Below are 12,819 nucleotides of genomic sequence, written 5' to 3'. Positions count from 1 at the left end.
AAGGTATTACTGAACCAATTCAGCTACAAACCAAATCCACAAATGATAAGGCTGGACTGGGATATAATCCGAAAAAGACATCAGACCAAAAACATGTTTCTAAGTCTAAGTGCTTGAAAAAGATATCGCCTTTAACATTACATGAAGCAGACACTAAACAAACAAAAGTAGAGTGTAGAGAAGATAAAGAGGAATCAACAGTCAAGAAAGAAGAAATAGTCAGTGCTCAGGCTTCGATGGTATTATCTATGATAATACAAGAAGTTGAGGTCCCTGAGGATATAAGAGATGAAGTTGTAAGAATTAGAGAATTGTTCGCACCATTAAAAATTCCAGTCACATATACTAGCAGGCAACAAGTAGATGATTTAGAGACTGATTCAAACAAGTATGAATGGGGTCCTGATTACCTTTCAGACACATCCACTATAGAAACTCCAGAAGAATCTAGTGGTGTCATAGATGATGCTCAAGAGCTGATGCGTATAAAACTAGACAAAGAAATACAGGAGATCAGACGAAAGAGACAAGCCAACTATGAACAAGCATTGACAAAAGGAACAATACCAGAGGACTTTTCATCCATATACCCCCATACTAAACTAAAACAAATCAAGTACAACACTACACAAGAAGAGTTAGAAGCTACACAAAATGAACTAGTCATCAATCTAGAAGAAGCTGAATGGAGTAGGTGACAACAAGTTACAGAAACAATGAGATCATGTCAACAGGTGTGTCAGGTACAAATAACAGATGAACCACAACATGAAGGAACTTGCAGCATTAAAGATGTTAGCATTGATACCATACATATGCTTACTAAATCACCTGAAAGAGGTATGGAAACTTCATCTGATGACTCTGATGACAATCCTATTCATGATGATATCCACTCAGCTTCAAAATCGGAATCATCAGATACAAACAATGAAAAGTTACCTACTAGTTTTATTGTTGTTAAGCGACGATATGACATCCAGTTTGGCATAGTAAATGACGTTACAAGTATGCCTATTGGATTAGATCAATTAAATATTAACGTGAACTCTAATAATCATGATCTAACTTTTCCTAGTCTCGAGACACTGGCGCAAGGTATACTTCTAGAACTCGACTTCTCAATTCACAGCTGTGATAACAATACTATGAATGCTCTCGAACCTACCCCAAATTTATCCTTAGTACACCCTAAATTGATTGACTGCACGTTACAAAACTAGCCAATTGATGTACCTAGTTTTCCCAATGATTATACATTAGTCTATTATCTCAATACAGTTGAACCTATGGACTCTTCCACCAGTGAACAAAGTGAAAATATGACTGAAGCAGATATCAAGTATCTTAGTCACAAAAATAGAAAAGGTAAAAATAAAAGATCTGACGTGAAAACCACATTGTGGCAGTGTCAGAATCTAAAAAAGAGAAAATAAAGGACATACCTAAAGGTGAAAACCTCTTTGAGGTGCCTAAAGGTGAGATACTTGGTATACTGCCCAGTCATTTCCAGGAGCGGTCTTCCATATTGATCGAGCCAACTCAGCCAGTGAATATTGGGAGTCAAGAGACACCACAAATCATTCACTTAGCTCAATCACTATTAGAAGAGGAGTTGAAGGATTTCACTTAGCTATTCTCAGAAAAGAAAATAAACTTTGCATGGACATACTCTGATATGCCAGGCTTGGATCCTGATCTCATTATGCACCATCTCTCAATCACACCAGGAGTAAAACCAGTCAAGCAAAAACTCCATAAGATGCACCCACATGTGGCACTATTAGTCAAAGCTAAATTAGAGAAGCTGCTTAAAGCTAGATTTATCAGGGCAATATATTATGCTGAATGGATTTCCAACATAGTACCTATGTTGAAGGCAGATAAATCTATCAGAGTTTGCACAGACTTTAGAGATCTCAACAAAGCATGTCCAAAAGATGACTTTCCATTACCAAATATTGATATGATAGTCGACATGACAACTGGATATGAGATGTACTTGCTAATGGATGGATTTTCTGGCTACAATCAGATTAAAATCGCTCCTGGAGATCAAGAAAAGATGGCTTTCACCTGTGCATGGGGAACCTTTTGCTGGAACGTCATGCCATTTGGGCTAAAGAACACAGGAGCAACCTATCAAAGAGTAGTCACTACAATTTTTCATGATATGATGCACAAGAATATGGAAGACTACGTTGATGATACTTTAGTGAAAACTATGAAAAGATCAACACATATTCAAGAGTTAGGTCCTATCCTTGACAGAATGGAAAAGTTCAAACTCTAGTTAAATCCAAAGAAGTGTGCATTCGGAGTGACATCTGGTAAGCTACTTGGATACATTATTTCAAAAAAAGGAATCGAAGTTGATCCTGAGAAAGTCCAAGCCATAATGGAACTGCCGCCTCCAAAGAATATCAGTCAAATGAGAAGTCTACAAGGACGTCTCCAGTCTATCAGAAGGTTCATTTCTCAGCTAGTAGACAAGGCTCAACCTTTCACGAAGGTACTAAGGAAAGGCATATTATACAATTGGGATCAAGAATGTGAGCAACATCTTTAGCAAATCAAAGAGTACCTGTCAAATCCACCGATCTTAATGCCACCTATTCAAGGTAAACCACTAATCTTATATATATCAGCAACAGATTCATCACTGGGGGCACTTTTGGCACAACAGGATGACAACAAAAAGGAACGAGCTATCTATTACATCAGCAGGACATTAGTGTCTTATGAAATGAATTATGCTATAATAGAAAAAGCATGCTTAGCATTGGTTTTTGCATCATAAAAACTAAGACACTACATGCTAGCACACTCAGTCAAGTTAGTGGCTAAAATTGATCCACTCAAGTATCTTCTTAGAAAGGCAACACTCACAAGAAGATTGGCGAAATGGGTCATGATCCTTATAGAATTTGACATTGAATATGTGGAATGCAAAGCCATAAAGGGACAGGTAATTGCTGATCAACTTGCTGAAGCTCCGATTGAAGACTCTCAACCACTGCGCATAGAGTTTCTAGATGAATCAATAATGCATCTTACACAACAACCCTGGAAAATGTTCTTTGATGGGTCCTTTACTCAAAATGGTTCAGGTGCTGGCATATTATTCATTACTCCTCAAAAGTACTCCATCCCAAAATCTTACAACATTTTATTTCCCTGCACAAACAATATTGCAAAATATGAAGCCTTGGTAAATGGGATAAAGCTAGCCGTTGAATGGAAGGTTGTTGAATTACATATTTATGGAGATTCTCAATTGGTAGTCAATCAAATCAATGATACATATCAGACTCAAGATGAGAAGTTGATTCCTTACAAGAGAATGGTGGACGATCTCAAGAAGTACTTTGCTTTTGTGTCATTCCAACAGATCCCAAGGTCCACTAATAGAGCAGCAGATGCTATGGCCACTCTGGCATCCATACCTGAGTTACAAGAGTTCAATGCTCGCTTTGAATTCCTAGTGGAAGAGTTATGTTACCCAGCTTATGATTCCCCTGAAACCCAAATAGTCTATTCTATTATTGGACACAACTCATCTAGATATAGCCACATCTACTCCTATCTATGTGACCAAGTTATTCCTGAAAATCTTACCCGAAATGAGAAAAGAAACCTAACTCAAAATGCTTTGCGGTATGTTATCATAGCTAACGATTTATTTAGATGAGGTTTGGATGGTACATTGCTTAGATGTCTAGAAACTAAAGAATCTAAACGTGCATTATTGGAAGTCCATGAAGGTATTTGTGGATCTCATTCGAATGGTTTTACTTTAGCTCGAAAGCTATTACGGGCTGGCTACTATTGGCCAGATATGGAAAAAGATGCCATTAAATTTGCTAAGACTTGTGAGAAATGTCAGCTTCATGGAAATCTCATACATGCCCTGGCAAGGTACCTCATACCATTTATAACACACTGGCCTTTTTAGCAATGGGCCTTTGATCTCATTGGTTAGATATATCCAGCTTCATCCAACAGACATAAATTCATCATAACTGCCACTGAGTATTTCACCAAGTGGGTAGAGGCAGTTCTGCTCACCAAAGCAACTGGTAAACAAGTCGCTTTATTCATCCTAAACTATATAATTTGCAGGTATGGAATACCTTCATCCATCGTGACTGATAATGGAGGACAATTCAAGAATAAAGATCTAGATGAACTTTGCGAGAAATTCAAAATCAAACAACACTGGTCATCAGTATATTACCCTCAAGGCAATGAATAGGTCGAGGCATCTAATAAGAACCTATTAACTATCTTGCACAGAACAGTGAACAAATCAGGGAAGGATTGGCATCTGCAGATCAATCCTGCATTATGGGCTTACAGAACAAGTATCAGAACACCTACTGGGACTACACCTTTTTCTTTGGTGTACGGGTCGAAGCAGTATTACCTATCGAAGTAGAAATACCATCTCTAAGAGTTTCGTTGCAAGGCCTCGTTACTGATGAAGATCATAGAATATCTAGATTGCAAGAACTTGAATTGCTGGATGAGCATCAGCAAGTGGCGTTTGATCATCTCAGAGTGTATCCGAAGAGAATGTCCAGAGTGTATAACAAGAAAGTTTGACAAAGAGAATTTCAGGTTGGAGACCTAGTACTGAGAGAAAATCTAAAAAATCAACAATTTCGCGACAACAAAGGGAAGTTTGAACCCAACTAGCTGGGTCCCTACATTGTTACTGCAGTATTCGGCTCTGGTGCCTATCAACTCTCAAACTCGGAAGGAGAACAACTTCGTGAACCAATTAACACCATCCACTTGAAGAAATTCTTCGCTTAGCACTCTCTACTCCAGCAAACTTGTACAGTTGGAAAAAGTCCTGAAAAAATCCTAAAAAATTAGAAAAAGTCCTGAAGAAATCCAAAAAATAAAATAAAATAGAAAAGAACAAAAAAAAATAATAAAAAGAGAAAAATTGCCCTGGTGAAAACCTGGTAAACAGGCACCTTGGTAAAAAAAAATGAATCTCTGCCAAGCAGGTGAAAACCTAGCAAACAGGTGCCTCTTGTACTCAAGCACTCCATCTATCAACCCAATGTTGGCATTTCCCACTTTCAAGCATCTTTTGCTTTTGCTTGTACATATTTTCAGTCACTTTTGTGACATCCTAGTTTGTTGGAACCCTCATGACTTGAAACTGATCAACGTCCTAGTCTTAGGTCACTTGACAGAGCACATTGCATATCCTAAGCATTGTCAACCAAGTCATTATTCCGTCAATGAAACCTGGTCATCCACTCCGAGTCAATTACCTGTCTCCTGACTACTATAGAGTTTTTATCACTGAGTTCACAATTACTAAACAGTTTGAGCTATGAATGACAATTTTATTTGTATGCTATCTTTTATATTGATTTTCGATTATTATCCCCTTGAGTAACTTGAGGAAGTCTGTATTGACTAAGAGGTACAAGGATTGGGGGCATAATATTTTCTTTGTTTTTTGCTTGTAGGAATGATCCCGATGATCTAGAAACATTTAAATTAGCTGGGTGTCTGTGATAAGAGCCTTCACATCAAGGTGATATCGCCTTACATACCTCGACTCCACTTATTTGAATGCTACAGGGAGGTCCATATAATTTCTTTGCTTGTTTTGAGGGAATTTCTTTATGATGCAATTCGGGTCCTTGTGAAATCTGTCCAAGGATATGAATGAAAAAAGGGTCATTGCGGACAAGATAATTAATATTGCACATTCAAAAAGAAAGGAACTCTAACCTGCCTGTTGTGTTCGTTATGCTCAGTGATGAATCTTAAGTATTTTAAATCCAGTGACTAGGTTTAGGTTGCATTTTCCACATCATTTTGCATTTCATTCTGCATTTTTGTGAATCTAGAGTGATTTCGGTATAGTAATAATCTCTTTATCTTATGAATGAGAGCTGAGAGCATCATCATTTCTTACGCTAAGTGGTCTTTTTATCATTTTTTTTTTTTTTTCGATTGAGTACTTGTGTTTTGAGATGTTTAGCTGCATACATGACATTTCATATAGATTCATTCATTCATTTCATTATTATTCATTTATACTGATCTTATTGCATAGAAAAACAAAAAATTGCGTTACTCATTACTCATTACTCATTTTCATTTATTCATTTATTTGCATATAAAAAAGAAACAAAAACATAAACATCCATATTCATTTGCATTACATACATTCATGCTGAAATAAATGCATACATATAGAATAAAGCATATAGAAACATCTCATAGTCGATCAACACGAGTACGATGAAGTTAAGTCAAGTATGAGGGTACAAAATGATGTCCAATGACATATACAAACTCCCATCGGAGCAAGAATTGTATCGGCTACAAAAAAAGGGTGTGTCTACAAAAAAATATCTAAGCTACAAAAAGAATCATCCAGCTGGCGCCCTCTCCCTCATCACCTAGTGGAGGAGGAGGAGCCTGATGCCTGGGGTCATGTCGAGGTGCTCATGCTCCCTTTGATCTAGCCATATACTATGAATAGGGTTGCACCTTCTGTGCAACAGGAACTGCAGCACTATACGCTGCTACATAATACGCAACCCTACTACTCTGGAGCAGCACCTCCTGTCAAAGAGACTCTATCTCTGCTCTCGACTCGGCTCTCAATGCTGTGATCTGGCAATCACACTCGGCCCTAACCTCGACCAACTACCAGTATTGCTCTGCCAACTGAGTCTAAGCCACTATCAACTATGACTACAGCTCTGCAAGGTGTGCTCTCATCAACCATCCTGTGTCGACCCCCTGCTCTCTCAGAGGCTCTCCGCCACCATCTCCACCACCATCTCCACCTGTGGCTCCACCCTACTCATCTCGCCGCTACTATACCTACCTTGGAGCTGCTCACTCCTCCTCTCTGCCACCCAACCTCATGCCTACTCTCCCAAGGGATCCACCCTCACCCCTCTGCTGTCCAGCATTAGCTCACACTCCGCTGTTGCTAGCACCAGGATCACCACCAGTCCATCATGGAGAATTTGGTCTCTATGCTTGTCTCTGGCCCTATCCCTACCTATGACCCTTTCTTTGTGCCTGTCCCTGTGTCAGTGCAGGGGCATCATCCTCCACATCCTCAATATGAGGAGCATGCTCTCCAGGATCCGTAAACTGAGGGAATGGATGCTGCTGAAAGTAATCCCTATACCGGGGAAATACCCCCGCATCTGCTATATCATCCAGGTAATCCCACCTCAGACGGTGTAAACCTGTCAGCTCCTACATCGCTAAAGCATAGGATAGCCTAGGCGACCATCCCTACCTCTCCTCATCAACGTATCGAGCATATGCCATATACTCCTGAGAGATCCCCTGTGGCCGGCCATACTACCTCATCACTTGTGAAACAATGAATCGCTCCACAATAGTTTGCGACCTCCCAATTTGTGGGCATGTAACAAAAAGATCTCTCCGAACTGCCTGCCAGTCATCCCATGACTCCAATCCCCTGTATGGTCGCCATATGATAGCTATCAAATCATCGAGTTATTGTCGCCAAAAGTCTATCTTGCCCAGATGGGGCTACATAATATATTCGGCATACCTATAGATAATAGGCTGCCCGGGCTCTCTGCTATCATCGACTATCGACTGACAAATGGGAAGGTGCTCCCAAGCCCACACCTGTAAAATGTAAACCCCTGCAGCCATGCTCCGCCCATCTCTACAAACAATCTCATGCATCTCCTGATACATGTGGGCCAATAAGCAAGATCCCTAGCCAAGTCTCTGAGGGGTCTCTATCAACCTCTCCAGCATACAACCCCATCCGCTGTAAAAACCCTGTTGCCCTCTGTCTGGCATCAAGAATCAACCAATGAAACCTACTAGGACACATGCCAGCAGATACTCCTCACTGTACCTGCCCATCAATATATCCCAACTCATAGAACGAGTCAAGATGTCAGGATCCCTGAATACATTCCTAAGAGCCTATAGTCTAGGTAACAATGTAGTATCATAATCCACCTTATCCCCAACAAAAGGGATATGAAGGGTCCTGTACACATCTCGAGAGAGATAGTCAACTCCCCAACTAGCAAATAAAAGGTATTATGCTCTGAATGAAATCACTCTACCAATGCTATCAGCATCCCATGGTTCACACGGATATCAGGTAACCTCATCTAGTGAGTAAAGCCACACATATCAATATGAGCCTGCTTGACCTCAGACAAATCACAAACCAATGCCATAGTAGGAGGATATACGCATCTAAAGAGCACAGGAGGTAAGCACACCTGCAACAATCCAATAATGAAGCTTTAGAAAACTTTCCAAATGAGCCTACAAGAGAAGTTAAACATCACACAAATCCAACTAAGACAAATGCAAAACCAAAATTTCATGTTTACACTTTCAAAAATGGCCACTATTTTTCAAGCGACAAAACACAGTTAAGAAGAATCTCGTACGAGTCGGGAATGGCTCTCGTATGAGAAAACAGCCTCAAACGACACTTTATTGGACTCCGCATGACTAAATGGTCTCCTAACCGACCTGTCGTATGACACAAGGGTGGATCTAGCATGACAAATCTAATGGCTTCAAACGATAAAAAAAAATTGCCAGTTTCTCGTACGAGACAGGATCCTGTCTCACACGATGAAACGTGACACCTGACCCAAAACCCGTGAAAAATGTGAAAAATGCATAAAAAAATTCAAAATTGGAAACATAAACAGGCTTAAGATTGATCACTTACTGCTGGCTCATAGTTTCGGGGTCGATTATGTCTTCTCTGGCACTCGAATCGATGCTGACGAGTAGGGACCATCATTTTTCTTCATAGAAGGCTTTTTGAATTTTCAAACTTGGAGGGTTAAAATAATTGAAAATGACACTTTCGTCCCATATATAGCCAAAAACCTAATTTTTCAACTTGCTCCATTGGACACGAAAATTGTACCCTTAGCTAATGTGCCTGCTCTAATTCCATTTTTGAGATCGAAATCAAAATTTGAGATCATCTCGCTAGTCAATTTCACAAATTAGACCACTTATCGCTCTGTTCATCAAATTCTCAGTCTTTCTTCGATTTGCGCTCAATTTCTCAACAATCAACGCTGAATATCAATTTCAAATTTACGAATCAACTTTGCGATCAATTTAATCTTCAAAATTCTTCAAAATCACTTTGCGCTCAAATAAGTTATTATTGCTCAAAATTGCCTAAAATCAACTACCCTCGCTATCATTTTGATTTCGCTCCCGAGGGGGCATATTCACGACCTTATGACCTCACATCTCACAAGTCGAGAAAAATTTTAAATCTTCATCAAAAGTCGAGCAAAATATTTTCAATTAAAGAAAATCAATCCTTATTGCTAAGAGGCATCTCAGCTTCATCGCTTCACATCAAGTTGAGATCTCTCGATCATCTGAATCAAATCAATCGCTAGGGGCATATTAGTTTCATCGCTTCACATCAAGCTGATATTTGTCCTTCATCTGAATTAATCTCTTAGCGTTAATCAGTTTCATCACTTGAAATAAAACTGATTATTCGTTTAAACTTAATCAAAAGTTTAAAGAGTTTCTTTGATCATACTAAATCTAAGCAGGTGTTCAGTATTCATTTCTTGATCAAGCTGGATGGTTTATTCTTCACTCATCGTGTCTTGATCAATCAAGTTCAAGATCGATTTTTATCATCACTCACTGTATCTAAGTTCAATCAAGTTCTAGATCAGTAAGATCCGCTTCTTGATCAATCAAGTTCAAGTTCAACATCTTCATTTTCTATCGTTTCTCAGTTCAATCAAGTTTGGGATCGGTATCACTTTAATCAGACTTTATTAAGCTTTGTCACTTCAAATCAAGCTAAACACCTTGCTTTTCATCTAGTTTGTGATCAATCAATTTCAGAACTGGTATCTCCTAAACATCACACATTCTTTGAACCAACGCGCTGCTCGCACATTAATTCAAAGAGGGGCAAATGTAATACCCTAAAATTGGTCATCTAAACCATGAGTCCCTAATCTCAATAACATCACCAAGGTCCTAACCAAGGCAATTAAATCAATCTTGAGCACATTATTAATTCTTTAATTATCAAATATCACATGGAAAATCAATTACCCAATATTAATTAAATATTTATTTAATTAATTGAATCATTTCCAAGAATATTCATTTTGATCAATTATCCTATTTTAATTTATTAAATATCTTTGCATATTTAATTAATTAATAATTTGTCGTTCAATCATGCGAAAAGAATTAATTTACTACAAAAAGAAGAATTTATTACAAAACAAAGAGTTGAATTGAAAATTAAATAAAATAATTGAATTGAGAGAAATCAAACTTGAGATATTATTTCTTTTTCTAAATTTAGAACTTGAAATCAGAAAAGCAATTAATTGAATTATTAATTATTCTCTTAAATTAGAACTCAAAGCTTTTCAGAAAAAGAAGTTCAGCTGTATTAAAAAGACCTTTTTCTTGAATAAATCAAATATGTGCATGGAATTATCTATTTTTATCTAATATGCATGGAATTAATTTATTATTATTTTCCAATGCAACTTGGACTTCTAATTTGAATGCATTTCAATTAAACTATAATTGGAATCTATCTCAAGGTTAACTCAACTTGATTTCTCAATTATTTTCAATTAATCCTAAATTGAGCTTTTTTTCTTGTGATTCTTTATAAATTCAGTCTCCAGCTCTCATTCCAATTCACCCCAGAGATTTTTGAGAACACGCTTGGAGATTATTATCATGCTGATTTTGCTCTAGAGTCATTGATATATTGTGCTTTTTTTTTAGATTACTTGCATCCATTATTATTTCCATCCATTATTGCTTGCATCCATTATTGCTTGAATTGATTATTACTTGAATTATTCATCCATCTTGCATCCATCTAGTTTAAATATCATATAGATTAAATCCTTCATCTTGGTGTAGTCTAGTCACTGGTATTGCTTATAAAAATCTGAGAGCAATCTTATACTCGCATCTTTTAGAAGGCAATTGGTCGATTTGTCATGGTTTTCTTATTAATGCTTATATCTGACTAACCATGCATATAATGACTAAATTGAAGTGTTGTGTATTGCAGATACAGCTCCTTATCCCACTTTTCACACACATAGATATGATATGATTTAGTTAAGATGCCCCTAGTAACAAGGTTTTAGTTGATTTGATTTGATTGATATTTGATTAATCTTTGATTGAAAAGATTTTATGCTCGACTTTAGATGAATATTTAAAAAAATTCTTGACTTTTCGATGATGTAATCAGTGATAATGAAAGATGTAATGAGTATGCCCCCTTAAGAGCAAAATCTAAAGATAGTGAGATCGCAGTGATTTTAGGCAATTTTGTTTAATAAAATGATTTATCAATGATAATATAAGCATGAAAATTGATGTAAGAATTAATTTGAAATCAGAGTTGATTCGGAAAATATTTGAGCACAAAGTGATGTGAAGATTGACCTAAAGATGGAAGTTCCAAGTGGTCAACATTGTGAGAATTTGACAAGAAAATTAACATCAGATTTCAATTTCGATCCCGAAAATGGACTCAGGACGGTCAGAAAAAGTAAAGTTATCATGTTGAAATCACGTGAAATGCACAAAACTTAATATGAATGCAACCTAAGACTTTATTCACTGGATTTGGTATGCTTATTTATCATCACTAGGCATTTTATAATATCAAAGATAGACATAAGCACCAAGGCATGAAGAGCCAGGATGTCCTAAATGTCACATCCTTTTGATTTAGCAAGCGAACATAAGTACCAAGGCATGAAGAGCCAAGATGACCTGAATATTTCTTGCGTGCAAACACACCAAACAAAGAAAAATTCCTTTCTTTTCATATGCAATATTGATTATCTTGTCTGCAATGACCCTTTTATTGTTCATATTCTAAGACAGATTAAGCATTCATCCAGACTGCACAATAAAGAAATTTACTCAAAAATAGACAAGGAAATGATTCCAACCTCCCTGTAGCATACAAGTTATCATGCTCTATGATGTGCGATACCTGCAGCTACAACACAAAACACTCAATAGATCATTACAAGCATGGTTAGCAAATTAAAAAAAACAAAGATGAACCATGACAAAGTGACCTATCGCCTCCTAAGAGATGCGAGTATGGATTTTCTCTCAGATCTGGCTAAGCAATCCCAGTGACTTGACTACATCTAGACAGAGGATTTGAAATGATAATGATATGCAAAGATGAGATTGATTATGCTAGATTGATCCAAGAGACTAATTAAGCTAATGATATGCATGATTAAGCTATGATGATGATGCAATTAAGCTAGAAAAGAGAATGATTAAGCTACATGATTCAACAATTATGCTAGTAAATGATCAAATTAAACTAGATCTAAGATGCAATTGCCTATAATAACAATGCTCAAATGATATGCTATAATGGATATGCCTAGAGTAACAATGCCTAAATTGCCATGAGATGGGATCCTTATTGCTCCAAAATGGGGGAAATTTATAGGATTTCCAAGGCCAGGGGTGAGGTGGCAGGAATCAACGGTCAAGATTGAGTCTGAAGATATGAAGGGTGAAATTGGAGGAGGTTGGAGAAGAGGTTGGAGGAAGAGACACTTGTCATCTCTATGGTGACAAGTGTCAAGGAGATTTTCTCATAAAAGGACAAGTGTCCAAGAGAGGAGACATGTGGCCAAAGTGCCATGTGTCTCAAGAAGAAAATATCCACACCATAGGAGGTTAGGATAAGGAGGTTAGAATGTGCAAGATAGGATAGGGTTAGGTAGACCCAAG

The sequence above is a fragment of the Cryptomeria japonica genome, chromosome 3, assembly GCF_030272615.1.
Source record: "Cryptomeria japonica chromosome 3, Sugi_1.0, whole genome shotgun sequence".
Lineage (NCBI taxonomy): Eukaryota > Viridiplantae > Streptophyta > Pinopsida > Cupressales > Cupressaceae > Cryptomeria > Cryptomeria japonica.
This window is presented reverse-complemented; position numbering follows the sequence as displayed.